The 18,616-nt window shown below is 44.4% G+C and overlaps 1 protein-coding gene across 3 annotated transcripts in view; it reads right to left on the reverse strand.

The window, feature by feature from the left end:
• AFAP1 (actin filament associated protein 1) overlaps positions 1 to 18,616 on the reverse strand; it is a 154,797-nt gene that overhangs the window by 97,480 nt on the left and 38,701 nt on the right. The window lies entirely within an intron of this gene.

Consider the following 18,616-nt stretch of genomic DNA (forward strand, 5'->3'; position numbering starts at 1 on the left):
TGGGATTACAGCAGACTTCCCCTCTGACACCCACAAGACTGCACTATGGGGCTGATGTCAGCAATTTTTACCTCATGATGTGAACCTCTGAGTGATGCCAACACCCTTTCAGGGCGTCCGCGAGGTCAAACTATTTTCATAATACATGACATTATTCACTTTTTCCTGCACTAATGGTGCAAATGAAGGGGTGGTTAAACTTCTGGCATCTTAGCGCAAATCAAAGCAGTGACACCAAACTATACTATACTGTATCCTTCACTTACACACTAGCAGTAAAAATAAGTAAATAAATAAAAATTTTAAAATGCTACTTTCACTTAAGAGTGTCTTTGGGCTTCCCTGGTGGCGCAGTGGTTAAGAATCCGCCTGCCAATGCAGGGGACATGGGTTCGAGCCCTGGTCCGGGAAGATCCCACATGCCGCGGAGCAACTAAGCCCGTGCGCCACAACTACTGAGCCTGCGCCCTAGAGCCTGTGCTCCACAACAAGAGAAGCCACTGCAACAAGAAGCCCGCGCACCACAACGAAGAGTAGACCCCGCTCACCGCAGCTAGACAAAGACCGCACACAGCAACAAAGACCCAACACAGCCATAAAATAAAATAAATAAATTTATAAAAAAAAAAAAAAAAAAAAAAAAAAAGAGTGTCTTTGATGAAGCAGTAAAAATCATTGTTTTCATTAGATCTCAACCCTGGAGGATACACCTTTATCACATGCTGTGTGGTGAGGTGGGAAGTACGCATGAAGCACTTCTCTGGCAGACTCAAGTACCATGGTCGTCTAGAGAAGAAGCACGTGTACAACTGTCTGAGCTGTGAGTTACACAAAGCCACTTTTTTCATGCAGCACCAAAGAAGAAATGATAGACAAACCGCGATTATTCAGACTTGAGTATGTGACCGACATTTTCTCAATAATGAACAAAGTAAGCTTATCACGTCCAGGTAAACAATGACAGCATTTGTTGCCAATGATACAATTTGAGCTTCCACGGGAAAACAGAATTTTGAACACGTGTATCCACCACTAGGAGCATGACAGCTTCTCAACAGAGACTTTTCTAATGAGATCAGGAATGACATTGAGGTACATGATCTCCTGGTGCATAAAGCAGTGTGCTGACATTTGGAAGCTCTACACAACTCAGGAAACCATGATGTCATAAAAGCACACGTGGGTAAAGATCCATCTAATGTGTAAAATAAGCTGAAATATCTTCATGTAACAGGAAATGAAGTGTTCTTTGATACAGCGCCAGATTCCACATTGCAACTAACCTTAAGAAACTACCACTTGTTGAGTTTTGGTGTAGTATCAAAGAATATTCACAATTTTCTGAAAAGGCACTAAAATACCCTTCTCTTTTCCAAGTACATATCTTTGTGAGGCCAGATCGTCTTTATGTACTGCCACCAAAACAACGGTTCATCACAATCAGAATGCAGAAATAGATACGAGAATACAGCTTTCTTCTGTTAAGCCAGCTACTGAAGATACTTGTAGAAAAATAAACAATGCCACTCTTTCACAAATTATCTCGTAATGCAGTTACTTTTCATACATATATTAATACATATCTTAAAAATCTGACAGGTTTAAATTCTAATATGATAACTATCTACACATATAACCACATAAATAAAAGCTCTTTGGGGGTCCTCAATATATATTTTGAGACCAAAAAGTCCTAAGCAGAAAAGTTCAAGAACCACTGGTCTATGGAATTCTTCCCAAATTTACAATTCCACAAGTCTACAACACACTCCAGAATACAAGATCTTAACTGAGGCCACCCTTTTATAACTACCAAAGCTCTCATAATCTTAGACAAGTGGGCAGAGAAATGGCAAATGAGTTCAGAATAGGCGAGGTGTGTCCGAGGCTGTTCACTTTTCCTAATTGGGCAATTTCCTAATTTCCCCTCTATGAAATGAAGGGGCTGGATTAAGTTAGTCTTTAAGGTCTTTTTTATTAGGAGAACAACTTCCTGATGATTCTAAATAGAAAACAATCTCATCTGTACTTTAAAAATGATGGACTGCTAGTATTATTCATAATAGCCAAAACGTGGAAACAACCCAAATGTCCACTGATGGATGAATGGATAAATAAAATGTGGTCCATCCATACAGTGATATATTATTCAGTCTTAAAAAAGGAAGAAAATCCTGACACATGCCACACCATGGATGAACCTTGAGGGCATTATGCTGAGTGAAATAAGCCGGACACGAAAGGACAAATATTGTATGCTTCCACTTCTATGAGGTCCCTAGAGTCATCAAACCCATAGAGAAAGTAGAATGGTAGGTGCCAGGTGCTGGGGCAGGGCGGGGAATGGGGAGTGAGTGTTTGTCAGGGACAGAGTTGCAGTTGGGGATGATAAAAGTTCTGGAGACGGATGGTGGTGATGTAAATGTACTTAATGACACTGAACTGTATACTCAAAAAGGTTTAAAATGGTAAATTTTATGTATATTTTACCACAATAAAAACAAAATCAACCTTGTCCAAAAATGGAAGGGCTGCTAAAAGCTATAAGCAAAAACGTTAAAAATGCTATGGGTCTATGTTAAACTTCCAGAACCCATTCTCCATCCCCATTCGTATACTCTTATCAAAAATGCTTCGCTCGGGCTTCCCTGGTGGCGCAGTGGTTGAGAATCCGCCTGCCAATGCAGGGAACACGGGTTCAAGCCCTGGTCTGGGAAGATCCCACATGCCGCGGAGCAACTGGGCCCGTGAGCCACAACTACTGAGCCTGCGCGTCTGGAGCCTGTGCTCCGCAGCAAGAGAGGCCGCGATAGTGAGAGGCCCGCACACCGCGATGAAGAGTGGCCCCCGCTCGCCGCAACTAGAGAAAGCCCTCGCACAGAAACGGAGACCCAACACAGCCAAAAATAAATAATAAATAAATAATAAATAAATTTAAAAAAAAAAATGCTTCGCTTGCGTGTAGCCAAATCATATTTATCCTGCAGGATTTCACTTGGGTTTCACCTAGCAGCATCAAAATATCTGAAGAGGACCAAAGACTGCATGCACCTGTCCTATCTCGTCTTCAACCTGAGCTGCCCTTACAGAGCTCCCATCGGGGATTTTATGCAGACCCCTCTGGGCTGGGAGTTTATCATAACCACAGTCAGGTTCCTGCCCGGCCCATGGTCCTCAGAGAGCAGCGCCCTCAGCTACAAGCTGGACTCCCGCCAGCTACGTCTACACCACCGGGGCCCCGCAGGCCACCTCCTGCTCCCAGGTCATAATTGGACCACCTTAACCCAAACTGGTCCATCAGAGTCTCCTTCCTGTATATATTGCCTGGAACAGGAACTCGTAGTCAGTTTCGATCTCTTGAACTGAAGACCAGTAAACTGAGGAGCTATGGAGCTGCCATGTTTCGCCATGTATGTGCCAGCGGGTGAAAGTCATTAACAGAGGAAGAAAGAATGAAGTTAACACCCTCAGATGCTCAGAGGCAAGAGACAGGAAGTGCCGCACAGACAGGGCACTGGATGGGTTCCTGAGACCTTCCTGGACTTGTCTCGGTTACCTGTGAACCTGGGCTGCACTGAATTCCCTGAGGTACCTGCATCCTTCTAATGAATTTTCACTTCATTGTTTATTAAGCTACTGTGTGGTTTTCTTTTCACCTGAAATTGCACCCAAAAGATTGTCAAAGCAAAGCTCTTTGCACCTCAGAAAGCAAAACATCCCCAAATCAGAGAGATGCAGTTGTTAGAAAAGTTCCTCCTTCCTAGGACATGCATGGACTAAACAAACCACATTTTACCCTCAAGAGGCCCTTCAAACACCTAAACTCACATCCCCTCTCTCCTAGCCTTCTCTAATTCAACATCCTCCACAAGCTCCTCCCAAATAAAATCCTCCCCAGTTACTGAATTCTTTTGTCTCTTACCAGCTGTACTGATAACCGGGTACTGAGTGACCTTAAGGTTTGTTTTTTTTTTTTCTCAATATAGCTCGTCAGCTGGTTAAGAGTAGGCTTTATGCTTTGCTTGTCTCCAAGTACCTTATAGTAGCCTAGCGGTACAAGCCACATAGAAAGCATGCAAGGATTTTTGATGAGCAAATTAATAAAGTAACAGAACTAATATTTTCTGAGAACCTGTTGTGTGAAAGGCATTGTCTTAGGCATCTACACATGACACTTTATTTAATTCTCACAATAATGCTGCAAAGACGTGATTGGCCCCCTACACGGGGGAATGAGAAGCCACGGCCTGTTTGTTTGCTTTTCTTTAAGCAAATGTTTACACGGCAGTCACAGGCATGGGACACTTCTAGTCCCTTTACACGTATGACTTCATGTGTGTTCCCAACAACCCCAGGAGGTAGAAACTGGTCTTATCCCCATTTTACAGGCAAAGAAACTGAGGCTCAGAGAGGTTGCCTAAGGTTGCTAAGCAAATAAGTGGCTGAGCCTCTCCAGGTAATAATATGCTCACAGCCACAGGGCTGGAACGTAACAGAACGAATCTGAATGCAGTTCTGACTCCAAAGGCCCTGCTTTGACTACTTCATGATAATCACTCCATGAATTACGTTGCGATAACGCTGGCCTGGTGAGTGGCTATGGCCATTTTTTTAAAAATTTTATTGAAATGTAGATTATATATAGTTCCCTGTGCTATACAGTAGGTCCTTGTTGGTTATCTATTTTATATATAGTAGTGTATACCTTTTAATCCCCAAACTACTAATTTATCCCTCCCCCCTCCCTTTCCCCTTTGGTAACCATAAGTTTTTCTCTGTCTGTGAGTCTATTTCTGTTTTGGAAAAGTGGGTAACTCCCCCAAATTATGTCATCCTTAAAATGAGATGATTATTAGGTATCTCAGGATTGTAATGAGGCTAAAATGAGCTGATATCCATACAGAGGCAAGCATTTCACAAATGGTAGCTATTACCATTATTATAGCATATGCTCATCTTATTAGAACTTTAAGCCTTGGGATCCACAAACACAGCAAGTGGACATGACCCATGACTTCTTGTCTTCTAAAACTAGGAAGTCCTTAAATACCTACCTCCGCCTTAAGAAAAGTCATGAAAGGCTATTCTGTACAACTCTATGCAAATATATTTGAAACTAGGTGAAACAGACAATTTCACAGAAAAGAATGTAATTTACCAAACTCTATTTACCAAATTACAGAAAGCTTACACAGAGAAAGCAAAGAAAGTTATCAAAGAATTGTCCTCACAAAAAAAGTACCACACCCAGATGGTTTTACAGGGGAATTGTACCAAACCTTAAACATCAAGACTACTATCAATACATAAATTGTGGGCTTCCCTGGTGGCGCAGTGGTTGAGAATCCTCCTGCCAATGCAGGGGACATGGGTTCGAGCCCTGGTCTGGGAGGATCCCACACGCCGCGGAGCGACTGGTCCCGTGAGCCACAACTACTGAGCCTGCGCGTCTGGAGCCTGTGCTCCGCGACAAGAGAGGCCGCGATAGCGAGAGGCCCGCGCACTGCGATGAAGAGTGGCCCCCGCTCGCCACAACTAGAGAAAGCCCTCTCACAGAAACGAAGACCCAACACAGCCAAAAATTAATTAATTAAAAAAAAATACATAAATTGTTCCAGAAGATGGAAACAGATAAACAATTTTCCAATTCTTTCTTTTTTAGGAGTAGGTATAAAAATGATGCCTAAACCTAGTAGAGATAGCACAAAAAAAGAAAACCAAAGACCAATCTTACTTATGTCAATGCAAAACTCCTAAATAAAATATTAGCAAAGAGAAACCAACACAATACCTTAATAGCGCACATGATCAAATGAAATTCATTCCAGGAATGCAAGGATGACTCCACATTACAAGATCTACTAATATATATTCACCATATTAATAGATCTAACAGGAAGATCATATGATTCTCATCATCCACAGATGATGAAAAAGCCTTCAAGAAAATTCAGTACCCATTCCTGATTTGTTTAAGTCAACACAATGGGAACTGATATGTACTTCATTTTGATGAAATACATGCACTAAGTTATAGGCTGAGTGCTTGCATCCCCTCTGCCATTCTGTTGAATCCCAACCCCCAGTGTGATGGTGTGAGGAGGGGGGGCCTTTGCGAGGTGACCAGGTCATGAGGGTGCAGCCCCCATGACCAGGATCAGTGTCCTTACCAAAGAGGCCCAAGAAAGCGCTCTCACCCCTTCTACCGTGTGAGGACACAACAAAAAGACAGTCGTCTGCAACCTAGAAGAGGGCCTTCAACAGAACTTGGACCACGCTGGCACCCTGATCTTGGACATTCAGCCTCCAGAACCGTGAGAAATGCACTTCCGTTGTCTATAAGCCACCCTGTCTGTGGTATTTTGTTACAGCAGCCCAAACAGACTAAGACATTAACATAAAACAAAAACTGCATCTTACTTAATGAGGGAACACTGCGGGCATTCCCAGTAAGGTCGCAAACAAGTCAGAGAAGCCCATTTCCCCCACCACTTCTAACACTGCATTGGAAGTATTAGCCAATGCAATTAGAAACTTCAGTATAGAAAAGAATAAAATTATCTCTACATGCAGCTGATGTGAAAGTATACCTAGAAAACCCAAGAGAATCAATGATAAAACTACTACCAAAAAAATGTTAATAAAGTAGGATATATAAAAACTATTGCTTTTGCACGTGATTTTTATACCAAACAATAAACAGAAGGTATAAATGGAAGAGAAAATTCCATTTAAAAAAGCAATTAAGAAAGTGAAATACTTAAAATAATTTAGCAAGAAACATGTAAAACTTACAGAAGAAAAATTTTAAAACACTCCTGAAAGACAAAGAAGGAAAGTTGAACAAACGGAAAGTACCCCTTGCCTTTGAACAGAACAACTTAACATCCAAAAGATGTCACTCTTTCCGAGGTAACAGCTAAATCTAATGCAAGTCCAATAAATATATAACAAATTTTGTTTTGCTTTGTGTCTCGAACTAGACGAATTCATTCTAAAAGGTTCACAGGGAAAAATAAGGGATGCCTAAGGACAATGAAAAGGATCCAGCCATATCCTCTATTAAAACATAATATAAAGGTTCTATCATTTAAATGGTGTTATATTAATACATAAATTCCCAGTAAGATTAATAGTATAGAATAGAAAGCCCAGATATAGACCCAAATACATATAGAAATATAGCCTATGATAAAGCTAGTATCTCAAATCAGTGGGGAAAAGATGGACCTCTTGATGATTGGGGTCCAGACAACTGGTAGCCATCTGGGGGGGAAAAAAAGAAAAAGATAAAATTAAGTACATCTTACACCAGAAGAAAACACCAAAGATACCTGAGAATGTAAATGAAACCATTCCAGTCCTAGAAAAAAGAGTAGGTGAACTCCTTTGTAACCTTGGTATGGGAAAAGATTTTCTAACTCTGACTCAAACTCAGATGTAAAAGACAAGACTGACTGATGAGACTATAAGAAAATAAAAGACTGAGCACCTAGAATAAGGACTGAATTATGGACGGCGTCTCCTCCACCCGCCCTGCACAGAACTCACACAGACAGTGCATCCCATAAACTCCTGGGGCCAATGGAAAATCCCTGGCCTGCCATGCACCTGCCCTTTATGCTGACTGTCTCCAGAGGCTGGGTCCAGGGTCAGGACCCTGGAGAACTGGTTTCATAAAATCCCATCTCATCCCTCTCACTGAGGACCACTGGGCTACGCTGGAGGCGCCTCAGAAAATTGCCCTGTCTCCTACATTCATTCTTCTTTTCAATGACTTCTCCTGACCTTGTGGCAGAATCTTAACTCGCCCTTGCTTATTTTTCTAGACCCCTCTTTCCACCTCCCACCCGCAGCTCTTCTGAACGACTCGGTTTCCCACTCACACCAGCCTTGCTTTTGCCCTGGACCTCAGCTCGCACCGCGGCTCTCTGTGCTGTGCCTTAACCCTGTGCGTCTCGTCCCCAACACACCCCACACACGTCTTTTACCAGTGACCTCTTACCTAGTTACCCTTGGAGACTCTAGGCCACCTGCATCGCCGTTCTCACCTCATGCTATAACGACGGGTTAATCTGTCCCTCCCTGCACCCGTCACGAGGCAGGCTGATGTCGGGGACCACGTTTGACTTCTCTCTGTACCTAGAACGCTGAGCACACTGCCTGACACGGAAGCTCGAACACAGGAGACACTCAGTATGCGTTTGGTGAATTAATTCACTTGCTTGTTTCTGGATCTCCATAATAGACAAAGTTCCTGAGATTTGCTTTGAGGAGAAAGTTAAAGAGAAAAATGCCATGGATCGCCCTCTCAGAGTTAGTAACTGCGTCTCCTGGGATATTCTTAGAGCGTGCACATCAAAAGCGGTAAAAGAATGGTTCTGACAAGTTCACGGTCTCAGTTTGACCAGCACCTGGTCAGGGCCCTGTGCTGCTAAGGTTGCAGAGACACCGCAGGAGAGCACTTGGAAGAGGCTTAGGGGCAGGACTGCTGCGGCACTGAGCCAAGTGGTCAACGCTCAGGCAAAGCACTTGCGTATTTTCCCTTATAGGGTTGCAGTTAAGACTCTTCATGCAGACTCTTCCAAATATTTCCACAGCCTCCGCAGATAATCCAAATGGGCTGCCTACAAGTTGATCTGAGAAATCTCAGAAAAGCTGCACAGCTGTAGATGCTGTCTGGCTGGAAAGTTTCCCTCGGCTAGACTACATCTAAAATTCCTTCAAACTCTAGATGACCGCTGTTTGAGTGACCAGATGACTTTGAGCACAAACCACTAAGCTTCTCTGACTCCTGGGGCCCTTGTCTGTAACTTGGGCATAATCACAGTTCTGTGTCAGCAAGACTGCAGCGGAGAATCCAGAAGCCACTGTGAATAAAAGCCTCTGAGTTCAGGGACATTCAATCAAGGCTAGTTTAATTTGAATCTGAAAAGAGAAAGTAAATAAGGTCTCTTCTCTACTTGTCAGGTTTCTGAACAGGACTTAGGACAAACACAGCTCGGTTTCAGCACTGACTCTGAATCTTCAAAAGCTTTATCAATATCCTAAAGGAAAGTCTGTGTCTCTAAAAAGGTAGGTGCGTACATGTACATTCTGAGTCCTGAGACTCTTTTCCCTTCTGGATTATACACAGCCAACAAGAAGTCCCCAAAGGCACTGGTATAAAAATCCACAGAACAAATTCTTTCCGGAAATTATCATGATTCTCAAAGGTCAGACTAATACAGGGATGGATGATGCAAGCCCTAATAGAAATATCGTGCTATTGTTTTGTAGAAAGTAAAAGACAAAACCTAGATCTGGACACGTTTTTTATTAATCATAATAATCTGTGTAACCTGACAACACCACAGGAACCGGATTTCCTGATTCATGAAGCCTGATTCCTAGGCTGGTATAAGAAGACTTGACACAGAAACTAACATACCACTGTAAAGCAATTATACTCCAATAAAGATGTTAATAAATAAATAAATAAAAAGAAGACTTGACAAAAACCAAGCTGGTTGCTGACAACAGTTTTAAATAAGATATCAAGAGCATATATTTTCATTCCACTTACATCAGTTCAATTTAATTTAGTAACAAGTTGTTAAACGTGAGCTTGTTTAAGACACTGTTCTCAATGTCTTCGAAGGCAAGTCTCTGACATCCAAGGGTTCACCATCTAGAGCAGGAGATAAACATTTGGACTCACAGAACCATTATCCTATGAAAGACAGAGTCACGGGTTGTCAGGAAAAGTGCCACTGATGGAGCTCTATCTCTGAAAAGATGATGTATGCTGGCAGCGGCACTAAGGATGAACTGGTGTAGGGAGAGGCTGGAGAATGAAGAGGAACACTCAGTCAGAAGGATGTGGAGATATGGGGATATATGTATATGTAGAGCTGATTCATTTTGTTATAAAGCAGAACCTAACACACCACTGTAAAGCGATTATACTCCAATAAAGATGTTAAAAAAAAAAAGGGGGGGGGCTTCCCTGGTGGCGCAGTGGTTGAGAATCTGCCTGCCAATGCAGGGGACACGGGTTCGAGCCCTGGTCTGGGAAGATCCCACATGCCGCGGAGCAACTAGGCCCGTGAGCCACAACTACTGAGCCTGCGCGTCTGGAGCCTGTGCTCCGCAACAAGAGAGGCCGCGACAGTGAGAGGCCCGCGCACCGCGATGAAGAGTGGCCCCCACTTGCCGCAACTAGAGGAAGCCCTCGCACAGAAACGAAGATCCAACACAGCCATAAATAAATAAATTAAAAAAAAAAAAAGGATATGGAGAATGACAGCAATAGGAGGATGGAAAAGAAAAATGCAAATTGATGCTCTATTTATTGTAAGATATTTAAAATATTTACTAAAAAAAACTCGCAAAAATACCTGAGGGCATAATTGTGGGGTATACAATGATAAGCAAAACAAACATGATCTTATATTCACGTCAGAGAGACAAACAGTATGCAAATAAAAACAGCCAGAAATTACGATGGATACTATGAAAAAAGCACCCATCAACAATTTTATGTCAAAAAAATTTGGAGTTTTTGGGGAAAATGATGCCTGAAACTAGGTGAAATAGACATTGAAATTTGGAGGTGAAATTTGGAGTTTCTGGCTCCAAATCCCTACTGCGTCTCAGAGGTCCTCTGCTTTTAAGAACGGCTCTGTATGCAAAACAGACGAAAGGCAGAAGCAACACGAGTGTCCATCAGTAGATGAATGAGTAAATGAAATGTGTTTTATCCAGACAATGAAATATGATTCAGCCTTAAAAAGGAAGGGACTTCTGACACATGTTACAGCAGAGGTGAACCCTGAGGACATCATGCTAAGTTAGTAAGCCAGTCACAGAAGGACAAACACTGTATGACTCCACTTATATGAGGCCCCCAGAGTAGTCAAACTCCTAGAGACAGGAAGTAGGATGGTGGATGCCGGGGGCTGGGGGAGGCAGAATGGGGAGTTATTGTTTAATGGGTGCGGAGTTTCAGTCTGGGTAAGATGGAAAAGTCCTGGAGATGGATGGTGGTGACGGTCTCACAACAACATGAACACACTTAACGCCACTGAACTATATATTTCAAGATGGTTAAAATAGTAAATTTTGTTATATATATTTACTATGATTTTTTATAAATAAATTTTAAAAAAAAGAATGGCTTATTTCCTGGGCTCATAAACACACAAGGGCTCCCAAGCACCCACTGAATAAAGTTTTCACCTTGTCCAGCAGTAAACCCCTTGTCAATCTGGCCCCAATGTCCTTAGAAAACTCATCACCTGCCATATTCCACCTTTCATGTTTTGGTGTGGCCTGATCCAGCTACCACTCATTTTCAGAACATTCCTCGTGTTCCTGCCTGACCTTAGCACGCACTTTTCTGAAACACCCTCGCCCTGGCACTCACCTTCTCTACCAACCGAGATTTCTTTAGGTGCAACCAAATGCCACCTCTTCTGCAAAGCCTTCCCAAACTAACTCAGTGGAGAGGGAATGCCCCTCATCTGTCTACTTATTTTTCAATTTGTCTATAAAACAATAAACTCCTCACTAGCAAGGGACAACTGAAAAGTGAAAGAAAAAGTAAATCCAGTACTACTTATAATAATAGCATTAAGATACATGAAATACTTAAGGATAAATTTTAACAAAATAAGTGAGAGGCCTATAAACTGACAACCATGAAACGCTGCTGAAAAAATATAGTGAAGATCTAAACAAAAGGAGAGATACCATAGTCATTGATTTGAGAGATTCTCCCCCCAAATTAATCTATAGACTCAACACAATGCCAGTCAAGATCCCAGCAGCTTTTTTTTGCAAAAGTGCATTGACCGGCTGATTCTAAAATACATGAAAATGAAACAAATTAGAATAGCCAAATGCTGGGGGAGAAAAAAGAACAATGTTGGAGAACCCAAATCACCTAGTTTCAAGGCTCAGTACAACCTACAATAACCAACCAGTGTGGTTCGGCGTCAGGACAGAGGAGCGGAACAGAACAAAGTCCTGAAAGAAATCCCCACACAAGCGGCCAAATGACTGCTGACGAAGAGGCCAATTCCACAGGAGAGGACAGTCTTGGAAGAAATAGTGCTCAAGGAGTGGATCCCAACGTGGGAAAAACTGAACTCACCCCGTGCATCACACCATACGCAAAAATTAACTCCAGTGGACCAGAGACGTAAACATAAGAAGTAAAACTTCAAATGTCTAGCAGAAAACATAGGAGAAATTATTTATGACTTTGGAGTAGGCCAAGATTTCTCAGGACACCAAAAATACTCACATAAAAGAAAATAATTAATAAATTGGACTTTCTGAGAGAAATCGTATTTGCAATGCACGTGGCTGACAGAGCACCTGTATCAACACCTACTCGCAATTCTGAGAACATATACAGATAAACAACCTAATTCTCTGCCTAAAGAATCAGGCAAAGGAGCTAAATACATTTCACACACAAAAAAAGACACAAATGGCCAATACGCACACAAGAAGATGCTAACATCATTAATCATCAGGTTGATGCAAATTGAAATCACGAGGTACCCCTGTATATCCACCAAGAATGGCGGGAATTGGAAGCACTGCTCATATCAAGCCTGGGCAGCAGAATTCTCACTCTCCTGCTGGGACTCCACGAGGTACAACTTCAGGAAAGTTGGCAGTTTCTTGTAAAGTTAAACAGACGTTTACTATGTGATCCAGTAATTCCCCTGCCAGGTATCTACCCAGGAGAAATTACTGCGCATGTCCACACAAAAACATCAGCAGCTTTACTCATCATAGCCCAAAACTGCACACAACCTAAAGAGCCAGTAACAAACATACCGGTAACAAATTACAAAGTATTCATACAATGGAATATTTCTTAGCAATAAAAAGACACAAACTATCCAATGCATAACTCAGAGGAATCTCAAAAAGGAATCTAAGAGAAAGAAGCCAGACACACAAGAGGCATACTTGTATGATCCCATTTTTATGAAATTCTAGAACCAGCAAAACTAATCTGCACTAACAGAAAGCAGATCAGTGGCTGCCTTGGTCTGAGCGGGTGACGGACACGCTCCTGTCTTCATGCTCGGGGACTCTGGGCTGAAGGGAAGCACATCAGAGGTGGGAATTAAGAGTCAGAGGGAAAAGAAAACCTAACTAGTGAAGGTGAAGTAAAATTAAACAGAAGACACTGCATATTTCATCTGATAATGCTGGATAAATGGAATTTTAAGAAAATCTAGGTAAATGGAATTTTAAGAAAAGATTCTGCCCCACAACAGCAATAAACAGGAAGTAAGAGCAGTGGACTGGCTTGGTACATGGAGAGCTAATTCTGCGTTTACAAGGAAGAAAGCAGGGTTCCTAATCTTAGGCACAAACTCAGAAAGCTCTAATGAGCTGAGTTCTCTTGCTTACCATAAAGTTGCATTGTATCTTTATTCATGAATGAGTTTTCCTTCTAATCAGAAGAAGGAACACAAACAAAGGGGAAAGGAAAGGAAGGCTGAACGTATAAACATGGTCTCGTTGAAACAACAGGCTTTACGCTCGTGTTACCGGTGAGGTGGATGAACGCAGCCCACACCGCTGGGAGGAAGGAACAAATTTCACCCCAACCAGTTCTATCTCCTTCCAGAGGTGACAAGACCCTGCTGCAGTGCAAGCCTCTCCGTTGGGCAGGGGGAGGGGAGACGTCTGGCTACATGAGTTCACGGTCCCCCTCCACCAGGCAGGGAGACAGGCCACGTGCCGTCCCTGGGTCCCCAAAGACCCGGCGAGGAAGCGAAACCCAGGCAAGGTGTGCAGGGAAGGAGACGCTTCCCAGCCCCCAGCCATGCACGCCCCCATCACGCATCCCTCCTGCGGTCAATTTCACACAGAGGCAGCGAGGGGCTGAAGCATTTGCTAACGCGCCTGCCATCCTGCTGGCTGAATTCTCCCCACACGACAAGGGCTCCTTACCTAAAACTCTGGGTTCACAGATGTAGCCCTGGAAGCTCAGGGAGGAACAGGGACTTCCAGGCCTCAGCCCAGCTGATGGCACACGCGTGCGTGTCTGGTGCGCTTCCTATGACACCGCCCTGCCCCTAAAGCCCCCTGGGGACGGTGCTAATTCAAGCCCTCAGGCACAAAAGGGGCCCTGGCACCACCTCCAAATGGAGAAGCATCATTTAAAAAGACACTGAGGCCTCTCTGCTCAGAATGAAAGACTGCCCTGCCAGCCTGTGCTGCGGCCACCAGCTGCCCAGTCGGAACACCTAAGGCTCTGCAGATGTCCAGAGTGACGACTGGGACAGCGGGCTTTGTGGAGGAAGGAGAGGCAAGAGGTTCCAGGGTGAGAAAGCTGCTCACAGAGCTCTGCACTCCCTGAGGGGAGAGGGGAGGGAGGTCCAGGGTCATTAGGATGCGCTGCCAGCTGTAAGATATCATGTTTCCCATAACTGAGGCAATAGGTATTTCCTATAAAACGCCGTCATTTCACACTTCCAACTGGATTATAGCATCTCTCCAGCCGCTACTTTATCTGAATCAAAAAGCCCGCCCTAATTAAGTCATCTGAAACGAGACCTTTGGATCTGGTAGATGAAGTCGAGGCAGAGGCTTCCTGGATGCTGAAAATACCTCTAAGACTTTAGACCTTCCCAGCGAGCAAGCCTCAACCGCCTGTAACTCCCCAGAACTATGTCATAACGACAAACGGAAATGGCGACTCCTCGGCATGTTGGCTTTTCCTTTCAGCAATTCTGAAGCTCTACAATTACAACCCATCTTAGATCTCACCCTTGACCCCTGCCAGCTGCGCTGAAATTGCAGAGCATCAGTCAAAAGGGGAAAGGGAGGAGGGGGGCCTATATGAGAACAGGGAATAGAAATCTCCAAATCTCCCCGAGATGGCGGGGGCAGGAGGAGGATCAAAGCACACTGCCTGTAAAAGATAAAATAGATCACTTGCAACCAATAAGAGCTTTACACATCAGCCTGTCCTAACTGTCTTGTACCACGCAGGAGACACTCAGGCACAGAGAGCTGGAGGGATTTGCCCGGTCATGCTGCGAGGGGGGGCAGCGCTGCAGCCTCAAACCTTTAACTAGTCTAGAATTTTTACACCACGCCACTAGTGGGCCGTGACATCCCTTTCCAGTCAGGAAAAGAACAGTCAATTATGACACTTATAGGATGTCTGAAAAGACACAAGACTGCCTTCACAGCTCTACAGTTGATTACACTTTCAATGTTAAAAAGCTGAAGATAAAAGGGTCTTTTCCAATGCTTCCTTTCCATCCTCAAGACTGGAATACTGTAAACTGGTGCTTCTCAAACTTTCATGGGCTACAGCTCACCGAGCGGTCTGGTGAAAATGCAGGTGCTGACTCAGCAGGTCTGGGGTGGGGCCTGAGAACCTGCATTTCTCAGGAGCCCCCAGTCCACGGGTTCCACTTAGAGAAGCCAGGCCCTAAGCCACACTGAGTCTGATGCACCAAGGAAAGGGCGTGTCCAATGCAGACGCAGAGAGCAGCAACGCTCCTTAAAGAGACAACGGAAACATTGCTACATCACTCACCCTCCCGCCACAACCTCTGTGAGCACCGGAGGCCTCAACAGAACCCTAATCCAAACCACCAGCAAAGCAGGCAGGAGAGGAGAGAGCTCCATAAGGAATAACACCCCCAAAGACGTGCTTGCATCTGGCTGATGTTCTCCAAACGGTCAGGTTCAACCAGATCTAAGATGACTGGATACCAGGGTTCAATGTGTGCATCAGCTTATCCTTAGCTGCATCCATCTAAGTTGGGGGGTGGAGGGGAAACTGCCCAATCTGGCCGGAAGCCTATTTCTGTAAATATGGTTTTACTGGGGCACATCCACGCCCCTTCATTTATGTATTGTCTAAGGCTGCTTTCACGCTAGGAGAGCACAGTAAAGTGATGGCAACAGTGACCTAAAGCCCAAAACATTTACAATGTGACCCTTTATAGAAAAAGTTTTTTCACCTCTGATCTGGGTATTCAGGGAAATAAACTCCGAAAAGGAAAACCTGAAATCCAAGACCCTGGAAACAATTCCAACGTTGCAGAAGCAACTAAAGCAGTGCAAACTCGGGGACAGATAAGAGTTGTATTTTAGGGGGCTTCTGCTGATAGGGACACAGCATAATTGAAGTGCTTAGTCCACTTGTGACAGGCCCAATAAGAGGGACAAGCAAAAACTCATTTTAAAAATCATGGTGCAGTAATTGTAAAAATTCAATATGTACCAATATTTACAACCAATAAAGCGTACATTAAATGGGGGGGGGGGGGAGAAAGAACTGTATTTTAAGGCAAGCCCGGTAAAAGCTAGAAAACAGGGATGCCAGTTAGAAAGGAGAGGCCCAGCCCACTGCCCAAGTGCAGTGGTTTTCCTGCTGTTAATGCTGACTCTGCATCACAGGGAGACAGAGTATGATCTGTGTTTGAATCCACCAGCCTCCGTAACTGTTTCCACTCCTTATGGAAATCTGGTCCATCATCCTTTCCTTCACGGCCCCCTTATGTGACAGGCCTCCCATGGACGAGCCTGAAGTTGGGCTTCTGAATTAATCCGGTTCCTGCCACATGCCAGCGGGAGAGGCTGAGGTCCCAGGCTCTCCTTCCATCCTGGTCTCTCTGACAGCAGAAGAGGGCAAGCCTCCAGGGCTCCTGACAGCAGGTACAGAATGGGGCTCAAACTGGAGGGGAAGGAGGGGCTGCCGGGCTCACCCCCAGGGAGGCGGCAGGACGGCCGTCTGTCTCCCGGCCATGCTCCCCTGGCAGATGGGGCCCGGCACCGTGATGTGCGGATGGGGAGGGCGTGGGCACCCACGTCCGGGTGACATATGTCCGTGTGTTAATGGAAGCCAATTAAAGAAGGCGGGTGGTCTCACAGGAGCTTTCAGGGTTTGGAGCCATGGCGCCCAGAGAATGCACGTGATCCGGGAGGGATCCACTGAAATGGGGGGACAGCGTGGTCCCCGTGCAGCGAGAAAGCACGGACTCTGGTGCTGAAGGGACTGGGGTGAAATTCTGCTCCACCGCTTCCTGGATGCGGCCTTGTGTACACGGGGACATATCATCCCCCCCTCCATAAAACGAGGGTGAGCAGAGCCTTGTCAACAGGTTTCGGGTTTTTTGTTTTTTGTTTTTTAAATAGCTTGCCTAATACAGAGCATTCACAGCACATAGTAAGCTCTCAATAAACTATAGCTGTTCCTGCCCCAGAGAAACCAAATCTACTCTCCCTTGTATATTTCATGAACCACCAATAAACCTAAGGAGAACTGCTCTTCCAAACAAGTCATTAAAAAAAACTTAATAACAATCTAACCTGCAGGGTAGATACTGTCATTTCGTAGAAGAGAAAACTCTCACAGAGGATAAATAATTTACCTAAGGACACAGAACCAATGTATAACAGACTGACATCTCATTAACAACGTCTCTCTCTCAAAAATATTAGCAGTTTTAGCAACTACCAGCTCAATAATCTTTGCTTCCATTAAAAACCCCACTCTCTCACCTTACCATTTACATAATAAAACATGTATCCTCCTACAAAATATTTCTTTTTAGAATTAATCCAAAGAGCCCCATTTCTACAGAGGTAATTTTCTTTGTAAAGCCCAAAACACCTCCAACCCACAATTAAAAGAGATTTTTTTTTTATACACATTTAGTTTTCTGGCTAAAGGATGCCCATCTGCTCCCCAGGGTGAGGGTCCAGAGGTTAAAAGATATACTAAATCATACTTCATGCCATCATGACCAAGCATCTAAAACAAGCCTTACTCAGTCAAACCAACCACCTCCACAGAGACGTCTACGTCACGTCCCCCTCTCTGTCCGGCTCCATCATCCCTCTGTCCCCACCCTCCTGACACAGCTCCTGTAGAGCCACCCGTGGCACCTACCACAAGCCCCACCCTCACTTCACCCACCTGGCGGCGTCTGACGGCGTACTCGTCACCCACCCTTCTGGAAACACTTCCTAGCTTGGTTTCCGGGCACCCCTTCCTTTCCTTCTGTCGCCTTGCTTCCCCTGCTATTTTCATCTTTCCCATCTCCAAATGTTGAAGGGACCCAGGTTTGAGCTTTTCTCCTCCCCTAATTATGCTCATTCCCTGGGTAATTTCCTCCAAGCCCATGATTTTAACTACAGTGGTCACCCCTAAATGTCTGCCTTCAGTTTAGACCTTGCCCTCAACTCCAAACTCATATTTCCAGCCGCCTTCTGCAGGGAAACTGAACTGAATCTAACCTTCCTGTGGGATGCTGAAGGAGATGGCGCATCCCATGTGGGGGGCAAAGGACAGGCGGTGGTGACAACGAATCATGAAAACAAGAGGTCAGAGGAAACTGATGGCGACTTACGAAAACCAGGAGGTCAGAGCAAGCTCAGTGCGATGGCTGATGCAAGCTGAATACCGGCCGTTTACTACTGGAGGGAAAATGTATAGAGACGGCAGGTTTCACCCCGGGTAAACAGAGCTGAAAATACCCAACAGCTTTGGAGCCGCTCTGCGTGCAGAGTATTTGTTTTGCTTAATGATAAAAGCAGCTAATTCTATCTTTATGAATTACTCGTGTTCTTTGGCGTC

Source organism: Balaenoptera physalus, assembly GCF_965194825.1.
Source record: "Balaenoptera physalus genome assembly, chromosome: 5".
NCBI classification, from domain to species: domain Eukaryota; kingdom Metazoa; phylum Chordata; class Mammalia; order Artiodactyla; family Balaenopteridae; genus Balaenoptera; species Balaenoptera physalus.